Genomic DNA, 21,519 nt, shown 5'->3' on the forward strand with positions numbered 1-21,519 from the left:
GACAGTCGCAGAGCGGCGGTGGCGGGGCCGGGCGCAGCCCCGCACGGAGGGGCGGCGGCGCGGGGCGGGGGGCGGCGGGGGCTCCCCGAGCTCGGCCGCGTCCCCGCCCGCCGCCCGCCCGCACAGCCGCCGGCAGGTGTCACCCGGAGCGAGCGGCACCGGCAGCGAGCGGGGAGACGGGAGGGACCGGGCACGGGGAACCGGGAGGGAGCGGGAACGGGGAACCGGGAGAGGGTGCGGGATCCCCGGGCAGAGGGCAGCACCCCCGCAGCCCCCGCAGACCCCCCGAGCCGTGTGTGCGCAGGGGTGTGTGAGGAGGGGTCCGGGGTGTGCAAGGAGGGGGCTGCAGCGGTTGCATTGTTAGGGGCAGGAGTTGCGCCTCCAGATGCATTCCTGTGAGCAAGGTATGTGCGTTGGGGGGACTGATGTGCCTCAAAATAAGGGAAACAGGGACTTGGTACAGCCGGCAGTGACCAGGCGCCGTTTTCCAGGCGCCTTTGTACCCAGAGCTCTAAACTCGAGACCTTCTTAAAGACAAAAACCAAATAACAATGGGGAAAGACCTCCAAATCCTCAACATTTCAACAAATCAATGATCTGGTTCTAGAAGCTCTGAAACCAGGACCCTGATCGTGGTCCAAGAGCACAAGTCCAGCCTGTGACTGAGCCCTACCATGCTCACCAAACCATGTCACAAAGTGCCCCATCCTCTCCTGTTTGGAGCCCTTCCAGGGGTGGTGACTCCACCACTTCCCCGGGCAGCCCGTTCCAATGCTCAACCACACTTTCAGTGCTGACATTTTTCCTAGGATACAACTGAACCTCAATCTGATCCATCCAATTCAGGGTCTCAATAATGCAATCATTAAAAAATAACACCAATTTCTGAATGTCAGGTCCTGAGTTACCCTCCCCAAACCCAATCTCCCCCAAAAGCATTTGTAATCTGCATTGGTGTAGCAGAGCAGCTAACCAGTTCAGGCACACACGGTGTTTCCTGGTCTTTAGGGTTTGGATATTAAGAGTTGTATGCTGGACACGGGAATAGTTTTGTACAAAGTGAATCCTAAAACTTCAGTGAGAAACTTTCAATGGCTGTAAGAATTTGAACATATCAAAGCATCCTGAATCCATCTTCATTAGATGTCTTCAGAGCTGCTTTCCACTTTTAAACCCTCCCTATATCTCCACTTGCTCTTTCCCTCTGCTGATGCTGAGAAGAAAGCAGAACCAGAAATGTCATTTGGCTTTTGCTGGTATAAGAGATTTTTCTGTGATTTACAGTGTCACCACTTCATAAAACTTCCTGACTCCTTTCTGGGCGTGCTCTGGCCTCACTCTCTGCTGCTGCTGCCCTGGCTGTGATTCTGAATCGCTTTTCCCCCATGACTCGGCCCCTTTTAACTTCCCATCTCTATTAAAAAGCTAATTTGGGAACTCTTTTTCAATGCTCTCAATTTTGTATTTTTAAATAGAATGTGAAAGTCAAAAGTAAGCTTGCTGCAGATAGTCTGGACTGAAAATATTCCTTCTTCTGTCTTGTTTTTTTCATCGATATATTTTCTCTGTTTCTTTCTCTCTCTTCTCTCTTTAACTCTCTCTTCTTTCCCCCCCCCCCCTTTTTTTTTTTCTCTCTCTCATTCTGCCTTTTCCCTTCTCTCTCTTTTCTAGGAAAAACTCCTTCGGTTCTACCGCCCCACTTAGAGCTTTTATTGCAACTTTTTGAACAACTTTTTTTTTTAATTCTACTACTGAGAAGTAGAACCGGCTGGTATAAAAACACCAGAGAAATTATGGAATGAACTATCACAGTTAAATATCAGTATTAAATATAGTTCACTTAATTTTTTCCCTTTACATTCTCTTCTGTGTTTATGCCTCTGCAGTGTATTTTGTTTAATTTATTGTGTTTGTTGTCTGCACTGGGTGCTATTCTGCATAAATTCTGCATCCAAATGCCCCGTTCCCTGCGTGGCTGTGCTGCAGCAGTTCTGCAGTGCCAGTTGCAGGAGCACAGCCTGCCACAGCACCAGAGCTCTGTAATCTGATTGTGGGCTGTGGGTTGTGCCAACAGCTCCCTTGCTTTGGCTCCAGGCTGCTGAAAACACCTGCATAGATTAAAGAAAGGTCATTAATGTGATTATGAGGAGGAGCGGCTCTTTGTAACTTAGAATTAAATATGTGGTGTAATGCCTTCATGTCAGGTCTGGCAAAATCAGGAGTTCAAGCCCCTTCCTCGAGTGTGTCCTGTGCAGGAAATGCAGTGTCTGCTCTAGGGTGGAAATGGTCTTCACTAGGACAAATCTGAATTTTCTTTGAGACAGGAGAAAACTGCCAAAAGTTGGATTTGGATCAGAATTTTCTTGGCTTTCTTATAAGGAAAACCAGAACATTGAATTGTGAAAGTGTCCTTAAGAAATGATCTTTCATAATAAGGTTCTGCTTTAGTTTTCTTGCAAGACCAGTATTGGGAATATTTTGTGGAGGTGAACAATTAAATCCCAAATTCTCTCAGCATCCCTCGGGAGTTTTCAAGGGGACCTTGTTGGCTCCAGAAGCCCTGGCAGGGGAAGGCGGCTCCTTGTGCAGCCCCTTGTGAGGCAGGACCCAGGCAGGGAGCCCGAAGGGTCAGGGGGCATGTTTGGGGTCCTGGGAGCAGTGCAGGATGCCAGGGGTGCTGTTTGTGTTCCTGGGGGGTGCCCAGACCCTCCCTCAGCCCAGGGTGCTGGTGCTGGTTCCATGGACAGACAGACAGACAGGGTGCTGGCTCCATGGACAGACAGACAGACAGCCCAGGGTGCTGGTTCCATGGACAGACAGACAGCCCAGGGTGCTGGTTCCATGCACAGACAGACAGACAGCCCAGGGTGCTGGTGCTGGTTCCATGGACAGACAGACAGCCCAGGGTGTGGTTCCATGGACAGACAGACAGACAGGGTGCTGGTTCCATGGACAGACAGACAGACAGACAGCCCAGGGTGCTGGTTCCATGGACAGACAGACAGAGAGACAGCCCAGGGTGTGGTTCCATGGACAGCCCACCCCAGCTGGGCTCTGCAGCCCTGCCCTGCTGGGAACCCAGGGTCTGAGGCCATCTCTGATTTTTTGAGGCCATCTCCAATTCACGCCCCGCTCAGCCGTCCCCCCCTGGCTCTGGAGACCTTCCAGCCCACAGTGAAGGCTCCCGGGCAGCTGCATTCTGCCATTGCTCCCCAAAAGGAGAGGAAGGAGCCGTGGCCGGGCTCCAGCAGCACTGAGAGTCCCCAGCAGCTGCAGCTGCAGCATTTTCTGCTCTCCCCTGTCAGTGGATCAGGGACAGTCACACGTGGCAGGAGAGCAGCAGAGCCTTGAGGGCAGCAGTGACACCGAGCCGGGGCTGTGAGGATTGTCCCCTGTCTCTGTCCCGTCCCAGGGCACCCCAGGCCCTTTCCTGGGCAGTTTTGGTGTCTGGGCAGGATTTACATGTTGCTCTTCATCCCCCTGCTCTGCAGCGAGCTCCTCTGCAGGATCTGCTCCCAGCCTGTTGGCAATTCTGGCAATTACGAGGCAGCCCAGGCTGGAGAGTGAGCAGAGCACCAGGCAAGAGCTGTGCTTTGATCTCAGAGCCTGGGTTAACCCCTCACCATCAAAGCAGCCCTCCTCTGCTGCCAGCGCAGAGCCCAATTGAAGAACAAACCCTCTCCAAAAATCCCAACCAGCCCCGATAATGATCGATGGGAAATGATCCATGGGAAATGATCCATGGGAAACGATCAATGGAAATGATCAGCTTTGGAATGACCACCAGAGCTCGACTGATGCCAAGGGTTTGCTGCCACAGTCAACAACACAGTAAATCGGAACTGCAGTTTTTTGGTGGCTCATAACCAGTAAATCAGGTCTGGGGAACTGTACATTTACTGCAAATTTGAGGAGTTGTTCTTTCACTTTTAAGAGTGCATTTTAAATCAAGTCAACAGCCGTAAAGCAATATACAGCCTGCCTAGCTATTGTCTGGGGAATGAGTCCTGCACTATCATCATTCCTTTTTATGATTATTACACAGGGGGGAAGGGAGAAGAAATTTGGGAGTGAGATTGTCCATGTTCATCCAGCAGGTGAGCCAGACACAGACAGGCTTTTCCCAATATTTCCTCATGCTCAGGAGTGGATGGTCCCCCCTCATTGCTGAGGAAAAAACCCCAAGAGGTGAATTTAGCCCCAAACCAATTTATCATACCAAACTCCTCTCTATATGAGAATTCTAACAGGCAGAAATAAATGTATTCCTTTATCTTGGAACAGATTAAAAATAACTTCACGTGCAGACAATTCTGTAACTAGAATTCAAGCTTAATCTGATTTCTTTTTTAATATTGAATCTAGTAAGATCATTATTTCTGCGTTGCTCTAGCAGGATGTAGTCTCCCATCTAAAGGGAAGGTGCATCTGAGTGTCATTAAGGGCTAACCTGGAATTCAGATCTTAATCCTCAGTACAGACCTTTGAGAGAGAAAGGGAGCTTTTGTTAATGCATTAATTTAAACTTGCTCACAGCAGCACCAGTGGCTGATAGCTTGAAAGTAAATTCAGTTAGTATTTTTGGATAGTCCGGGGCTAAAGGAAGCTCTTCGTGAATGGAAAATCTCTCATCTAAGGCTCTCAAGGAGCTCAAAAGGGATATTTATGCAAACATCTATCTGAGCAGGAGGTGCTCCTGCTCTCCATGTAAAAGACACAACTGTCAGGCTTGTTAGGAAATGTGTCACATCACCCAAAGTGCAAGATTTCTGTGTTGGATGATGTTACCTTTATTGCAGGCTAATCAGGACATATAGGCACGTTTTGTTAAATACAGCTGGGTTTGCTCAATGATTGGGAATTCTGGGTTTGTGCTGGGGGAGAAGCTGGCCAATCAACAGAATGGGATTTTCCCAAATCTCTGTGCTCATGTCTCTGACCAGGAAATCCTCTGTAATGAAAACTCATATTGCTCACCCAGGAATGAGCTACAGCAGCTCCTTTACCCACTTAGAGGAGCCAGCCTTCATTGTTGTGGCTGGATGCTCAGACAATGCATTTCCCACCCTGTGTGTGAGCAGGAACGTGCAGGGCCAGCCCAGCCTGGGTGACAGAGCAGGACAATAAACCAGCCCCAACAGGAGCCCTGCACGTCCTGGAATGGCCAGCAATAATCCTGTAACAGCATCTGAATGGAGCTCCATCCAAATGATGGCTTCGCTCCTGGTGAAATGGCTCAATTTGTGCCACCTCTTGTTTGGAGATCTCTGAGTTTGCAGTCCTTGTTCAGCTTCTCAGACCGAGAGGAGCAGCTCTTTATTGCCATTGACGGCAGAAATGGAGGCAGATAAAATTCCTCTTTTTCTCGGTGTTCAAAGAGTGTAAGAACCTTTCCCCACAGTTTATGTGCTGCAAAGGCTCATTGCCTGGGACACAGCCTTCATCTGCATGAGGAAGCTGAGGCACAGGGTTAAACCATGCTGGAGGAATGGCACAGGAGCTGACAATCCCTTTATTGCTATTGCAGACAGCAGCAGAAAGAAAGGCAGTAATTTATTATCCATTGTCCCTGTACTAGAGATCCCAATGAGCCTGTGGCTCACAGCCTGGCTGTGCTGGGGCTGGAGCAGCAGCTCTCTGTGCAGGCACCCAGAGGGCTCAGACCAGACCCTCAGGTGCAAAGCTTAATGAAAAGCAGGATAAATATTCATGAAAGGTCTGATTTTATGTGACCTGCTTTCCACCTGCGCCGTGACCCAGGCTGCTGATCCAAAGAATGGATTCTGATTTCCATCTGATAAGGCTTACCTTTTCTGGCAGAGGGAGGCTCAAAAATAATCCTCCTCTGAGCAGATAAATCATCTAAAGCACTCAGACATGCCGGCCAAGGCAGGGGGATCTGCTGGGCTCCTGCTGATTCCCAGGGCTGCCTTGGGCAGGGGCAGGGGCACAGAGCTGGCACAGGGCTGGGGCACGGAGCTGGCACAGGGCTGCTTTGGGCAGGGGCTCTGAGCTGGCACAGGGCAGGGGCTCTGAGCTGGCACAGGGCTGTGCCCAGGGCAGGGGCTCTGAGATGAGAGAGGGCTGTGCACAGGGCTGGGGCACGGAGCTGGCACAGGGCTGGGGCACGGAGCTGGCACAGGGCTGCTTTGGGCAGGGGCTCTGAGCTGGCACAGGGCTGTGCCTAGGGCAGGGCAGGGGCTCTGAGCTGGCACAGGGCTGTGCCCAGGGCAGGGCAGGGGCTCTGAGCTGGCACAGGGCTGTGCCCAGGTGGGCACAGCTGGGCTGGGCACTCAGCCCTGCCAGCTCCTGGGATCCTTCAGGAGGGTCTGGAAGGGAGATCCCCCAGCCCAGGCAGGCCAGGGGCTGCTGATGCACACAGGGAATGGGGAGCAGTGAGCAGGCACTGAGTGCCTGGCTGGGCTGCAGCCAGGGCATCCAGCCCCTGCTGAAACGGGCCCTTTGCACCCAGCTGATGGTGAAAGTCATCATCAGCTGCTGCTGCTGCTGAGGGGTTTTGTGCCAGGGCTCCTCGGGCAGCCCTGCCTGGGCACCCACTGAGGAGCAGAGAGGGGTCAGGACTGTTCACTGATTAATCCAGGGCAAGCAGACACACCACAAATGTTCATTTCAGACTGCTGGTGGCTCACAGAGCACGCGGGGCCAGAGCCTTGCTTGGCCTTGAGACATTTCCCTTGGCTCCCCCCGAGGGACCCTGCAGGAGAACAGCTCTGAAAAACAAATTCTGCTGGCAGGGAAAACAAACATTTGCGATTCCGAACAACAAAATGAAACCGGGCAATGAGCAGGACTTTAGGTTGTAATTAGTGCTGGAATGTTGTCCAAAGCAGTGTGTGCATCACTTCTCCGAGCCCTGGCTGCTGCAGGGACTGGCATCACACTTGAGCACGTTTGTGTGAGCACAGGGCAGGCAGGGCTGAGTGCTGCTGTGGCACCAGAACCCACACTGGAAAGAGCAGCCCCTGCTCTGGATCATAGAATCCATAAATCATTCATAGGTTTTTATAGAAACCCAGATGTGGGTACAGCACCAAAAGCCCCTGCACAGAGCAGCCCCTGCCCTGACTCTGGTTTTCCATGGAAACCCAGATGTGGCACCAGCAGCTCTTGCAGGGCAGCCTCAGAGCACAAGGGAAGAGAATTTGGCTCAGGGAATGCTCAGTCCTGCCCAGGGCTGCTAAACGAGCCTTTTCCTCTGCACCAACTTAAATTCCAGGAGCTTTCACAAGTGCTTCAGTAGCAAAACATGCTATTCACAATAAGAAATTATGATTAGCACTTCCCGACTTCTACTCATTGCTTCTCTTCAGGAGCAAAAGTAGGGGTGGAGAACTCTTATGTGACCTTCAGACAGAAGGATAAGGTGCCCAGCCACAAAAAATTGCAAGCAGGACCTGGGATAATTTCACCTAATCCTGAGAATATAGCAACAGGCTGCCCAGGAGGATGATGACATTCAGAGCATGAGCTGTTGCTAAGCTTTAGAAAAACATTTATTCTCTGGCCACAAGCTACTCCTGGTCTTTGTCATTAGCAGAGACATTTATGTCAGAAAATGTTGTTCTTTCACAATACTCTGTGACAGAAGGCGCTGAGGTGTCCAGTGTGAGCTCTCAGTGCAGGCTGGAGTGGGGCTGTGCTGCAGGAGCTGCTGCCTCCCCACGCTCCCATTCCCTCTCAGGTTATTGCTGAGCGTGGGGCACAGACACCCGAGGGTTTTCCTGACAAGGACACACTTGGCTCAAACCATTTCCCTCCCAATCTCTTAGATCAGTGTCTGGTCTCCTTCCCTGGCAGTAAACAAGTGTAAACTCCAACAAACCACAAATTGGCTGTTGCCATCCCTGCTGCTCTCCTGGCTCCAGAAATGTCACTGCTGATGGTGTCACTGGAACTCTGGGGCTCTCAGCAGCCCTGGACCCAAACACGTTTGTTTTAGATGTGATTCTTTTCTATTTGTTCTCAGAAAACCTTTCCTTTGGCAGAGTGTTTAATTCAACAGCACTGAGTGCTGTTTAAACAGAGGAGCTTTATCTCCCTAGGTTTTGCAGAATTAAAGCCTGCTTATGTTATTTTGTTCTACCTTGTAGTTGTTTTGCTCTATTTCTTTTGAGGCCAAGCAAACAACATTCTCCCAAGTTACGAAAATTACAGAAATTATTTGTAAACCTGACATGGAAATATTTGGCTGCAAGCCATTTGCACTGGAGGATTAAACCTTAGATAATACAGAAAAAAAAAAATTTGGAGAAGTTCAGAAAAGCACAGGGAGATCAGATGAACCTTTTCTTCCTCTACTTCTTGGCGTGTCTGCACTAATATTGGGTGTCTTCTTGGAAAAGGGTTTTTAGGAGGTAACTTATGCCTGCACAATAGAGGTAAAGAAAGGGTATTCAGCAAGGTGGAAGAGGTTTTGTTAATTATTCTTGGCACAGCAACACCTCAGGAAAGGCTTTCGGTGGGCTCAGGACCTTGAGGTGCTTTCAGTGCTGTGGGAGGGAAAAGCCAGTGCAGGAGGAGCTGCAGTTTGTCCCCAGCCCTTGCTCCAGCCTTGTCCAGTGCAGCCCTAAATCCTCCTGGAGTCTGAGTTAAAAATACCTGAGGCAGAGCTGTGTGTGCCTCACCCAGAGCTGCTCTGATTTATCTCATTGCCCCTCATTTCCTGCACGCAACGAGCCCAGCGAAAATCTGCCAAGGGCTGCACTTCCTGGGAAGGACAGTGCCTGGCAATTACTTGGGCAGAAGCTGAGTGTGTTCAATTTGGAGATAATTATAAATCTATTTAGGAAATCAAAGGAGCCACAATGTATTTTTAAAGCAGAGTATTTTCTACTCGACGCGGATGAAACCAGATAAACACGGCAATAAAAGAAATGCTCAGCCTTGGCATGTGGGCAGCCCTCAGCAGCGCGTACAAGCATTTCCCTTTGCATGATTTGCAGATAAGGCTCCCTCATTAGATGCTGGTAATTAGTCATCAGCTGCAGAAGGAGCACGTACCAGAGCGACCCCACAATTATCTCACTCCAGAGGCTCCGTCTCTGCTCTCAGAGCACCCAAACACTTGTGTGCCGTGGCCAGGGCCTTACGAGCTGCTCAGAATCCTCCAACAGCATTGCATCATCCTGAAATCTTCCTGTGGCGAGGCAGAAATTGGTGTTTGGCATCTCCTCCTCCTCAGGCCCACGCTGATGATTTATCGGGCATGGTGGGGTTTTTGTAGCCCTTTCCAACCTCTCTGATTCCATAATTCTGGGAAGCTGCTCCCATTGCAGTCACAGCACTGGGAATGCGTCCCCAGTGCCACCAGCACCTCCCTGCTGGGCTCAGCCCCACCAGGAACGGCCATAAATCACTTTCTGACCCTCTTATTGTTATTGTCCAACCTCTGGGCAGCTTCCCCCTCGCAGCTGCTCCTTCTGAGGCGTTCTCCACATGAGACATGCCAAATCCCCCGATTTATGAAATCCCTGTGGAGTTCGTGTCCAGAGAAATAAACCAGGGATTGCTTTGGGTACGAGGGCAGGGAGCAGCACGGGCAGCAGAGGAACGAGGTGCAAGAAAGGAGCAAGGTGCTCACAAAGGGTTGGTGTGACCCTTCCTGGGGCTGCTGTGACCCTTCCTGCTGTGGCAAAGGGGCAGGGGGTGTTTGGGGGAGGATCTTGGGGATCTTTTCCAGCCTCAATGGTTCTGTGCTCCTGGGGCAGGAGGATCTGCAGTGCCCTGGTGCCATCCCCAGCTGGGTGTCCCATCCCTGGCACAGGGACAGCTGTCCCCAGGTGGGTGTCCTGTCCCCATCACAGTGTCCTGTCCCCAGTTCATTGTCCTGTCCCTTTTCCAGTGTCCCTGTCCCAGTGTCACCGCAGGCATGCTGGCAGTGCCCGTGCTGGTGCCACAGCTGTGCCCAGAACACTGAGGCAAATGAAATATGAGATTTATTGATCTTGTCTGTGCCGCATTGTTATTCACACCGAGCGAAATTCACCCCCAGGCACAGGACAGACATTAGAGTTGGGGAAAACATTGCAGCTGAATGTTTTATTTGGTGGAAAAAAAATGTAGGTTTGGATCGGTTGCGAGCGCTTGCGAATTCACGTCGCATTTGTCAAAGGGTTTCAGTACATGAAACATTTCTCAGGAAATCAAAACATTTGCTATTGATGTTTATTAAATGAAACATCTACATTTTAAGGTCTGAAATAGCTTTTCATTTTAAATATTAATAAGATTTGCTTTGAAACTAATACTAAGCCCTGAAAAACAAACCAGTACTTTGTTTAGGTTAAAAATCAACAAAATGCATAAATTATAAACAAATATTAGGTGCCTTCAGTTTGGAAAGGAAACACAGCACTTTCCTGGTAGGTTCAGAGACTTTGCCTGTTCTTGTGGCTCAGCCAGGACAGCTCCATCCCCTCTGGGGTTTGTGCCCCCTCCCTGCAGCCTCGCTGTCCCTGGGCTTTCTGGGCTCCTTTTCCCCAGTGCTGCAGTAACAGAGGTGAATATCAGGGTGTTGGGGTGCTGTGGCACCAAACTGCCTGTGCTCAGTGCCTCGAGGCTGCAGAGAAGTGTGTGGGAAGAACAAAACCATTTTTAAGACGTGTTGAAGGATTATCTGCACTGGCAATAGATTTACATCGGTGCTGCACGGAGCAGAGTCAGCTTTTAGAGAAGTCTGTAAGAATTTAATGTGCATTATTAAACAATATAGATCCTGCTGCAGCTGCTGGGGCTCCTGCTGCACCCGCAGCATCTCCAACCTTTATTTTTAATCGCTGCCCATGTTCCCCCCTGGTCATTAATCTTGCATGGAGGTGTTGTTCTGCAGAGGGCTGGCGAGGCTGCAGCACCAGCACCAGCACCAGCACCAGCACTGGCAGGAAAACCTCCTCAGGCACTGGTTGGGGGTCTGTGCCCCAGTTTGGGGGTCTGTGCGCTGGTTTGGAGGGCCTACACACCAGTTTGGGGGCCTGTGCACGAGTTTGGGGGTTCTGTGCACCAGTTTGGGAATCTGTGCACCAGTTTGGGGGTTCTGTGCCCCAGTTTGGGGGTCTGTGTGCTGGTTTGGAGGGCCTACACACCAGTTTGGGGGTTCTGTGCACCAGTTTGGGAATCTGTGCACCAGTTTGGGGGGTCTGTGCACCAGTCTGGGGGTCTGTACCCCACTTTGGGGGTCTGTGCACTGGTTCGGGGTGTTATGTAATCCTAAAGGACAGAAAGTGGAGAAGTTGGAGACAACCCCAGAGGTTTATTCCAAGGATTTATTCCATGAAACCCATCCCATGTCGGGACCTGCTGAGCAGGAGCCTCCCAGCTGCTGCTCCAGCACATCCTCCATCGCCTGCTTTGCTCATTTCCCCATCAACCATGTATGGCCCCCGTGTCAAAACATCATTTCACCATTATTGTCTATTTCCAGGATGTCTTTTATGATCCTGATTTCACTTTGCAGCCCAGAAAGCGGCACAGGGTTGGCTCCATTCCCTCGGGGTTATGAAAGACTGCGGCAGGAGGGAAGAGCCCTGCTCAGCACCAGCCCAAGCCAGGCTCCCGCAAACCCTGCAGGGATCCAGCCTGCCCAGGGCTCCCTGGCAGCTGCACACAGCTGGGACAGAGGCTCTGAAAACAAAAATTAATGATAAACAATAATTAGAAAAACCTGGATCACACACAAAGTAGATGGGATCAAATTTACTTGTGGAAGAAAAGAATCACAGAAGCATTAATGCTGGAAATCGCCTCCGAGTCCAGCCTCCAAGTAATACATGAGTAATTACGTAAGTAATTATAAATTGCACATTTTTCAGCTAAACAAGATAAAGCTGGATGTGCTAACACAGCCTTTCCCAGCTTTATTAAATATTTTGCAGTTTAGGCCATTAAAATTTTAAAAACAGCCACAGCCAAACAGAAGGGGAGGAAAACATTTGAAGGGTATCCTGACTTTTCCAAGCATTAGCAGAAAAATGTGCCCCTGCATTGCTACACGTGTGATTGTTTTAGGTTGTAATCTATCAAAGAGATGCAATTCTTGAGGTCTGGACAAATGCAATTCTTAAGGTCTGGGCAGCTAATTCTGTGCCCTGGAACTTACAGATCATCATAAAAAACGCTGAAGCCTTTGGGGCAATGAGTTCAGCTCGGTGAGCTGCTGAGGGATTGGGGTGAGCCCTGTCCCAGCACGGTGAGGGCTGTCCCAGCCTTTGCAGCACTTCACAGCTCCCATTGTGTGTTGGGTTTCATTCAGGTGCAATTCCCTCCGCAATGAGGCAGAACCGATGCTCCAGCCCCTGCAGGTGCCTCTGTCAGCGCTCAGGCCGAGCATGGAGAGGCAGGAGGATCCCACTGATCTCTCCATTAGGGCTGTGCTGGGGTTGGGTGAATGAGGGCTCACCTGCCTCAGACACAGCCTGCTCTGGATGGGGCAGGAGTGCTCAGGAAACACAGGGGAAAGGGAAACAGGGGAGAGGAAACGGGAAAATTGAACAGGGGAAAGGAAACAGGGGGAAATTAAACAGGGTAAAAAGGAAACAAACAGGGGGTTTGGGTGCTGTTTCCACCCTTGGCTGTACAGGCTGGTTCATGGGCTGCTGGTTTGGGGCTGGAGCTTGGGGTGGGCTCCAGTGCTGGCCACAGCTTGGGTCTGGCTGCACCTCTGAGAGAAATGCACCTTTGGCTGCACCTTTGAGAGAAATGCACCTCTGAGAGAAATGCACCTATGGCTGCAGCTTTGAGAGAAATGCAGGCAGCACTTGCAGCAGAGCTGAGGCCCAGCAGCACAGCAGCATGATCTGGTTAGGCAGGTAATTAACTCAGCCTTATTGACCACAGCCCAAACGCCTAATGGAAGGAGTCTGGAAAGTGCTCCAAAAATTATTTCCTGCTAAATCAAAAGCTGAGATGAAAGAGAGGTTAATTTACAAAGATAGGCAGAAAGTTTAATAGCAATTTAATTTTTGTGAAAGATGTGTGTGTTGCTATGGCCTGACATTGTGGAGGAAATTGCAACAGTCCTGGAATCCAGCTGCTGTCTGATTTTCTCCTGACATTGTTTGGGGTTTATGTGCAACAGTTCCTTTGATGGCAGACTCTGAGTAGTAGATTTACAGTGAAAATCAAAGTGAGGCAGAGTTTGTGTCACTTTGAGACCACAAAAGAGTGAAACCTGCTCCATTATCTGTGCAGAGATGGGATGGGATAATGGGATGGGATGGGATGGGATGGGATGGGATGGGATGGGATGGGATGGGATGGGATGGGATGGGATGGGATGGGATGGGATGGGATGGGATGGGATGGGATGGGGTGGGATGGGATGGGATGGGATGGGATGGGATGGGATGGAGCTGTCTCTGAGACCCCAGCACAAACAGTTTTTCCTTGTGCTGGGATTTCCCAGCTGCTGCTGTCCCCCCCAGCCCTCTGGTGCAGAGTTGACCTTTTCTGGCTCCTTTAGCCTCCTGCAGAACTTTCAGCAGCAGCTGCTCTGGAGCAGCTCTCACCTCTCCTAAACTGATGGAAAAGTTTGTTTGCTGATACGAACACATGCCCAGATAAATTAAATCTCTGCAATTAATAGTGTGGAAAGGATAGGAAGATGCTGGATGAATTCCTTAATTTCTCTCATACACAAAATCTTCCTTTCCATTGGTTTTCCACTGTGAGCTGCAATTCCTTCATTTCTCACAGCATCGCCCTGTATTAAAAATCTTTAGATTTATTTTCACTGCCTTAAATGTTAAAGACAGCACTTATTGCTGCTCTTGGGCTGTGCTACTTGTGCTTTACAAAGCATTTTTCTCCAAAGGACAGTTCTGTGCGTGTCAGATGTGTCCCTGCCATTGATCCCAGGGAGCAGGCACAAATCCATGCATTTTTGGAGGTGCGCTGTCTAATATCAAGATGTTGGAATTAGCTTGTTACACGACACTGCCAATGGACTGGCATCTCTCTTAATAATATTATGAGCTTTCCTAGGGAGCTGCAACCTCTTTGGTATACATGAATTCAGTAATAACTGTAATTATTATGAAGTTAATATAAAACATGATGCCTCCCTCTGCCAATTCAAGGGCAATAAGTGTGAAAAACAGCTTTTCTCCTGATTGCACGTGGCTGGCTCTGGAGGAGCAGCTCCCTTTGCCTTCCCGGCCCTGGCGGTGTGGGGTGCACACAGGGACCCCCTGGCTGTGCCCTGGGGGCTGCTAACAGCCCAGGAGATGCTGTCCCTTCTGCAGCCCGTCCCTTTGCTTTGGGAGGTTTCTGGCCTGGCTGTTCCCTCTGCAGCCCATCCCTTTGCTCTTTGGGAGGTTTCTGGCATTGCTGTTCCCTCTGCAGCCCGTCCCTTTGCTCTTTGGGAGGTTTCTGGCCTGCCTGTTCCTTGCTTTGGGAGGTTTCTGGCCTGGCTGCTCCCTCTGCAGCCCGTCCCTTTGCTTTGGGAGGTTTCTGGTTGCTCTCGGTGCCCAGGGATGCTCCACTCCTGATCCTGCCCTGCCGGAGCCCCTGCTCCGCTCCCAGCCCCAAATCTGAGCACAAACCTTCTGCCCATCACATCCCTTCAAGGCATAGCTCAAAGCAGCCGTTCCGAGCCCTCGGTCATGCACAATTAGCCGTGCATTTGTTTCCCAGCAGATGCTGTCTCTGTTGATCGGACGGGAGCGGTGTCTGTGTCCGGCTCTGCCCCGAGCCCAGAGTGGGATTTATCCCCCCGGAGTGTGGGAATGCTCTGGGATCCCTGCAGAGCCCCCACAGCCCCCTTGGACTGCACTGAGCTCCCCAGAGATTCCCTCGGGGCTTTGGAGGCACCGGGGCTCCGTCTGAGCAAATCCATTCCTCCTGCCTGCAGGCACCAAGGGAATTAAGCCTGCCACGAGATGATGGATCAGCAAAATTTTCCCTGGGAGATCAGATTAATAGGGATTATAGGAAAGTTGCAGTATATTTATCAAAAGAGAAAAAAAAGAATTAAATTCCTCCTCCCACCATCAGAACTGATTGTAAATTAGGTAAATCTATTTTCCTTTAGAAGAATAATAACCATAGATCAGACGCCCTGAATCTATATCCCCGAGGGCTCTGAAAATGTATTGAATTAATCTTGGCCTAGAGGAGCAGCCCAGATCTTCTGTGTTAATTATTGTGCATCTTATTTTCCTTTTCTATCGGCTCTGATAAGGCACAGGAGCTCGTCAGATGGAGGAGCAGGGAGGTGGAGCAGGGGCTTTGGGTGATTCAGCCCTGGATCAGCTGCAGGGAAAAATCCCGAGCACAGACAGAGCCTGAGGAGTGTCAGGAAGGGCTTAAGGAGCCCTAAACCCCCTTAGCACCGAGAGTCTGGCAGGGAGGGAAGGGAGCTGCTCAAAGCTGTTGTCATTTCCTCCCCTTCACTGCTGCTGTGGATTTTCCTGAATGAATTAGAGGCTGCCAGCAGACACTGTCACAGCAGAATGGCAGAACAAAAACACTCCTGAACCTGGACTTGTAATTTGCCTGCGAAAACAAAGATGCTGTTGAAAGAGAGTTGTGACATTTCCTTTGCCTTCAAAGAGACTGCCAGGATTTCCAGGCTTTTGTTTCATCTTTTCCTTTCCTAGTGCTAAATTATTCCTAGTTTTTGTACTGTAAATTTACATTAGGATGGCAAATGAAAGGAATTAAAGCGTCTGAGCTCACAAAGTTGTGGAGGCCTGGCAGCAGCAGGGGAAGAGGAGCTGGGGCTGGGTTCCCTCTGCCCCTTTCAGCTCCTGTGCCTGCACATCCCTCCTGCACAGAGAGCTGGGGCTGAGCAGTGCTGCCTTCGCTTCATCCTGGCACCCACAGCTGAGCTGCTCTCCCAGGGCTCTGCTAAAATCAGCCTCTCCCTGAAAAACCTGCACTTTCCTCCTAATTCCAGTGCAATTATCCTGAAGTGAGGGGTGGTTCTTCCATTTTGTCTTTTTCTGTGCAGCTCTTTTATGACGAAAAGTTGGATTTTCCTAAAAGCAGAGGCATTTTGCACAGAAGCTCTGCCACCAAGGTCTGAAACGTTTAAATCTGATTGCTCAGTGATGGTTCCAGCAAAAATGACAGAGGGCTGAATGTACAAAACACCAACGTAAGCCTCACTTGATTCCAGTGCCCACGAATGCTTTAACCTCATTTATCCTCTCAGTACTTACAGAACCATTTCACATTTGTGCACTTAAAAGATTAAATAAAATAAATGGAGATGATTATGGCTGCCCTGCAAAGCCAATGTGCAGAGGCACGGTGTTTCCTTGCTGGTGGGGTTGTGTTGGTGCTCTCTCTGTGCTCTGCTCTCTCCAGCAAGGATGATGAATCATGCACTCTCAGCCCTGCTCTGCTGACAGAAAGCTCTCAGCAATTGCTCCCGTGCCCCTCTGGGTGCTGACAGGAGGTGCCCCAGGAGGTGCCAGCTGGGGGACACAGCCAGCCCTGGTGCACTGCTGGCCCAGGGCCCCACCGAGCCTGCAGGGATGGGCAGGAGCCTGGCTGGGACCCTGTGCCCCAGCTCTGGGTGGGCACCCCAGGATGGTTCAGCTTGGGGCGCTCTGTGAGATCCAGAACAGTCCAACCAGTGGCAGCCCTGCGGCACAGCTGGGCCAGGGCCCCTCAGACCCTCAGAGCGCTGCTGCTCTGCTGGGGCTGTGCTCAGCCCTGGCTCAGGGGCGCCAGTGCAGCTCCATCCTGGCTGTGTTAATGCAGCTCCATCCTGGCTGCACCAATGCAGCTCCATCCTGGCTGCACCAGTGCAGCTCCATCCTGGCTGCACCAATGCAGCTCCATCCTGGCTGCACCAGTGCAGCTCCATCCTGGCCATGTTAATGCAGCTCCATCCTGGCTGCACCAATGCAGCTCCATCCTGGCCATGTTAATGCAGCTCCATCCTGGCTGCACCAGTACAGCTCCATCCTGGCTGCACCAATGCAGCTCCATCCTGGCTACACCAGTGCAGCTCCATCCTGGCTGCACCAATGCAGCTCCATCCTGGCTGCACCAGTGCAGCTCCATCCTGGCCATGTTAATGCAGCTCCATCCTGGCTGCACCAGTGCAGCTCCATCCTGGCTGTGTTTGTGCCATTCCTTTCCTCAGGCTGGAGCTGCCCAGGGCTCTGTTGTGGCAGATCCAGCGCTCAGCTGTCAGTCTGTCCATCAGCTGCTGGATCTCAGCTGTCTGTCTGTCTGTCTGTCAGTCTGTCTGTCAGCTGCATGTCTGTGTTTGGAGTCTGCTTTGCAGCCTCAGGGCAGGGGAAGGAGATTTTCCCGGGGCAGGGAAGCACACCAGCCCCTGCCCTGCCCAAATCCCCTTCTGGGAGCTCCACAGGGCTGGGAGCTCTCAGGACTCCTCTGCAAGTTTGTCCCTCCCCACCAAACTCCATCGCTGCAACAACTAAAGTCAGATCAAGACCAAGCAGCAGCCTGCTCTCGGCTTTCTGCCTTTCCTGTAATAATTGCTGTTCAACTCAGAGCTGCAGAGAGGCCTTTGGCTTTACTTTGACGCAGGCACTGCTGCCTGGTGCCAAAGGCACTGACTGAAATGAAAGATCTTTGATCTAACTCAGTATCACAACTCCTTTTTTGTGTATTAACATAATCTCTGTGCTGAAGTTAATCTGTGGTGTGGCTGCAGTCAGCTGAAGATTATGTGTATTAGCATTCGAGAGGATGACTTTATAAAGCATAGCAGTTCTTACTTTCCAAGCAGCTCCTATTTTAGGAGTGTGTCTGTTTCGCCCTACAAAACATCCTCAGGACAAGTTCAGGAGATTTTGGAGAGAAACTGGCTTTGTTCCTTTGGGTTTGTTTCTTTGGGTTTGTTTCTTTGGGTTTGTTCCTTTGGCTGAAAGCAGCTGTGGGTGTGATGTGCAGCCGCTGGCCTGTGCCATCCTCATCCTCAGCAGGATCTGCTGCCAGCCTGGTGGTGCTGCAGGCTCAGCCCCAGGTGGGCAGGCACACCTGCAGCTCAGGTGTTTCCTTCCAAGGGGTTTCAGCTGGAAAAGCATCCCTGATTTGTCCTGTGAAGATCAAACCTCTCATGGGGCTCCCACTGCTCTGCTTTTCCTTCGTGGTGTCACTCCTGTCAGGAGCATTCAGCTGCTTTTGCAATGAGAAATTGAATTATTAGGAGGGAAAATATCAGCTATACATAAAACATAGGAACACAATTAATTTTGAGCCTTTTGTTGCCTCTTTAGCTAACAAAACAAGAAAAATCTGTATTCAAAAGGACAGGACTTTCCAACAGATTCATTAAATGAGATTGTAAGTGACAACTGATGCCATTAGCAAGAATATATATCTCTTATTTAACGTATTTCCATCTTGAAAGTAAAATCTCTGTTCTATAAGTCAATTAATACACAGTTCATTAAACTAGAAACAACTATATAATTAGGAAACAACAACAATTCATTAGTCTTAATGGGATTTAATAAAGTTCCTAAGCAAGGATTCTTCTGCGAATTAATTGCAATGTATTAGTCAGGGAGAAGTCCTGTTCCTCACTCTGTGTCTGTGTTATAAATGTGAGAGTCATTGGAGAATGAGGATGGGAATCCCATCCCATGGCCTGGCTGGGCCTTTACCTCCATCCCCAGGAAGGGCCAGGTCTCAGTGCAGCAGAGTGAAAATGAGAATATCTGAGTTTCATGGTCCTTACCAAGATCCATTTCTCACCAGGGATGTTCATCCAGACCCATGGTTTCATCCCTTATTAGCCATTTTCTTATTAATTAAACAGCAGCTTTTGGCTGGCACCAATTGGATTTTTCAGCAATACCTGACACAATACGGCGAATAAAAGGAGAAGGATGTGTTATTTTTAATGCAAATGGTTTCAATTCAGACATATTTGATCAAATGGAAGTGACAATTTAATTATAAATGAATCAAGTGACAGGGTCAGTGGTGTGACAAATGGCACTGTCATTGTCACTGTCACATGTAAGTGAGCCAGCTCTTAAAAATGAAACGAGAATTTCAAGCATTAGCTGGTGCTGGCTATCAGAAATCAGGGGCAAGGGTTTTTAGGAGATGGGAATTGCTCTGGCCATGTTTCCCACACAAGAGCAGGAGGGAGCGTTGATGTCAGTGCTGTGGCAGAGAGCTGTGACGCCTGGGGACAGGAGCTGCTGCTGTCCCTGCTGCGTGACCGTGCCATCAGGGGCTTCCCCATGGAGGAAGAGACAAAGATCTGACTCCATATCTCAGAAGGCTTGATTTATTATTTTAATATATATATTACATTAAAACCACACTAAAAGAAAGAAGAAAAGGTTTCATCTCAGAAGGCTGGCTAAGAATAGAATAGCAAAGAATGAATCAACAAAGGTTTGTGGCTCGGACAGAGTCCAAGCTAGCTGTGCCGTGATTGGCCATTAATTAGAAACAACTCCATGAGCCCAGTCCCAGATGCACCTGTTGCATTCCACAGCAGCAGATAACCATTGTTTGCATTTTGTTCCTGAGGCCTCGCAGCTTCTCAGGAGGAACAATCCCAAGGAAAGGATTTTCATGAAAAGATTTGTGTGACACTGCGGGCCTGGGCTGCTCTGGCTCTGCGTCCTCTGCCTCCCCTCTGGAGCCTGATTGCATCTGAGGGCTCTGCAGGAACATGTGCTGGATCCATGCTGACATCCCTGGCTGGAAGCACAGCCCCGTTATCAGCCCCTCTGCAGGCAGGGCAGGGGATACTGGGGATACTGGGGATGTTCATTTATCTCAGCCTGGCAGCAGCAGCCCCCCAGCCCCCTGTGCCTCTCCCCTCTCAGTGCAGCACCTCGGGAAGGTCTCTGGAATCAATTTCTGGTGCAGCTGTATCACAATTTCAACATGCTTTGTTGAAATCCTGGGAGATCACATGGATCTGTATCTCCAGTCTCTTCTCCTGCTTGCTTCGGGATTTATTTATTTATTTTACCTTTCTGCTGCCATGTCACTGAGCTGAAAAGATTAATAAAGAATGATTAAGGGCTACAGAGAATATTTTACAGTGATAGACTTAAGGAGCTCAGTCTGTTTATCTTATCAAAAAGAACCTTGTAACTTAATTTCTATGGATAAGTGCCTGCACAGGGAGGGAGCTCCAGGTCCTTTTTCTTCAGAGAAAGGCACAAAAAGACCTAATAGATTTAAGTTGAAGCCAGAAAAATCCAATTAACAAGGTGGAAATGTTGAACTTTGAGGATCATTAGCTGCTGGGAGAATGTGGCCGTGCACTCCCAGCTGGGGATGTCCTCAGATCCAGATCTGATCATGGCCCAAGTGACCTGCTCTGATGTCACAGGCAGGGATTGCCTCTGATGTCACAGGACTCCATGTGATGTCACAGGGCTCCCTCTGATGTCACAGGACTCCCTCTGATGTCACACGTACTGAGTGCTCTGATGTCACAGGCATGGATTGTCTCTGATGTCACAGGACTCCCTCTGATGTCACAGGCACTGAGTGCCTCTGATGTCACAGGACTCCATGTGATGTCACAGAACTCCCTCTGATGTCACAGGCACTGAGTGCTCTGATGTCACAGGGCTCTCTCTGATGTCACAGGACTCCCTCTGATGTCACAGGGCTCCCTCTGATGTCACAGGCACTGAGTGCTCTGATGTCACAGGGCTCCCTCTGATGTCACAGGACTCCCTCTGATGTCACAGGACTCCCTCTGATGTCACAGGCACTGAGTGCCTCTGATGTCACAGGACTCCATGTGATGTCACAGAACTCCCTCTGATGTCACAGGCACTGAGTGCTCTGATGTCACAGGGCTCCCTCTGATGTCACAGGACTCTCTCTGATGTCACAGGCACTGATTCCTGCACTCCCTGTCTGTGCCTGCAGAGCTCAGCCCTGCAGGAGGATGTGCCTGGCAGCTGTTGGACAGATGTGCAGCAGCAGCAGCACAGCCCTTTCCCTGCCTGGGGCTGCAGGGGGATCCTGTTCTCCCCTCTCCTGAAGCCATTCAGGGGTTGAGACCCTTAACAAAGCCCCGCCAGGTTGTGCACAGGGACGGAGTGAGCTGCATTGCAATCACTGGCTGGAACACCGGGATAAAGGAGGGATGCTCAGGGGTGCAGGGGCCAAACCAGGCTGTGCTGCCCACCAGGGAACGTGCTAAACACCACACACTTGTTTGTGGGTGATAATGCATCATCTTTGCAGCAGGCAGCCTACAGCAGCAGGCTTGGCACAGTATTTATCAATTGGAGCCAGAGCAGGAGGTTGCCATGGAGATGGGAAGCAGCCGGGGGAGATTTTTCGGTTCTGCAAATGTATTGGTGCAAAGCACAAGTGGGGAAGGCAGGGCAGCCACGTTGGAGTGAAGGAGTACAACATTTGGGTTTAGGCTGTCACACGGAGGGGAAGCTGTTCCCTTGGACTGTGGGAATGAATCCCATTAAATGTGAGCCCCAAGCTGAGCTCTGCAGGGCAGGATGGAAACCTGGGGGGACCTGGGATCCTGCAACTCCCGCTGAAGTCACTGAGTCAGAAATAAAAGCTGTG

This window comes from Melospiza melodia, chromosome 28 (assembly GCF_035770615.1).
Source record: "Melospiza melodia melodia isolate bMelMel2 chromosome 28, bMelMel2.pri, whole genome shotgun sequence".
NCBI lineage: Eukaryota > Metazoa > Chordata > Aves > Passeriformes > Passerellidae > Melospiza > Melospiza melodia.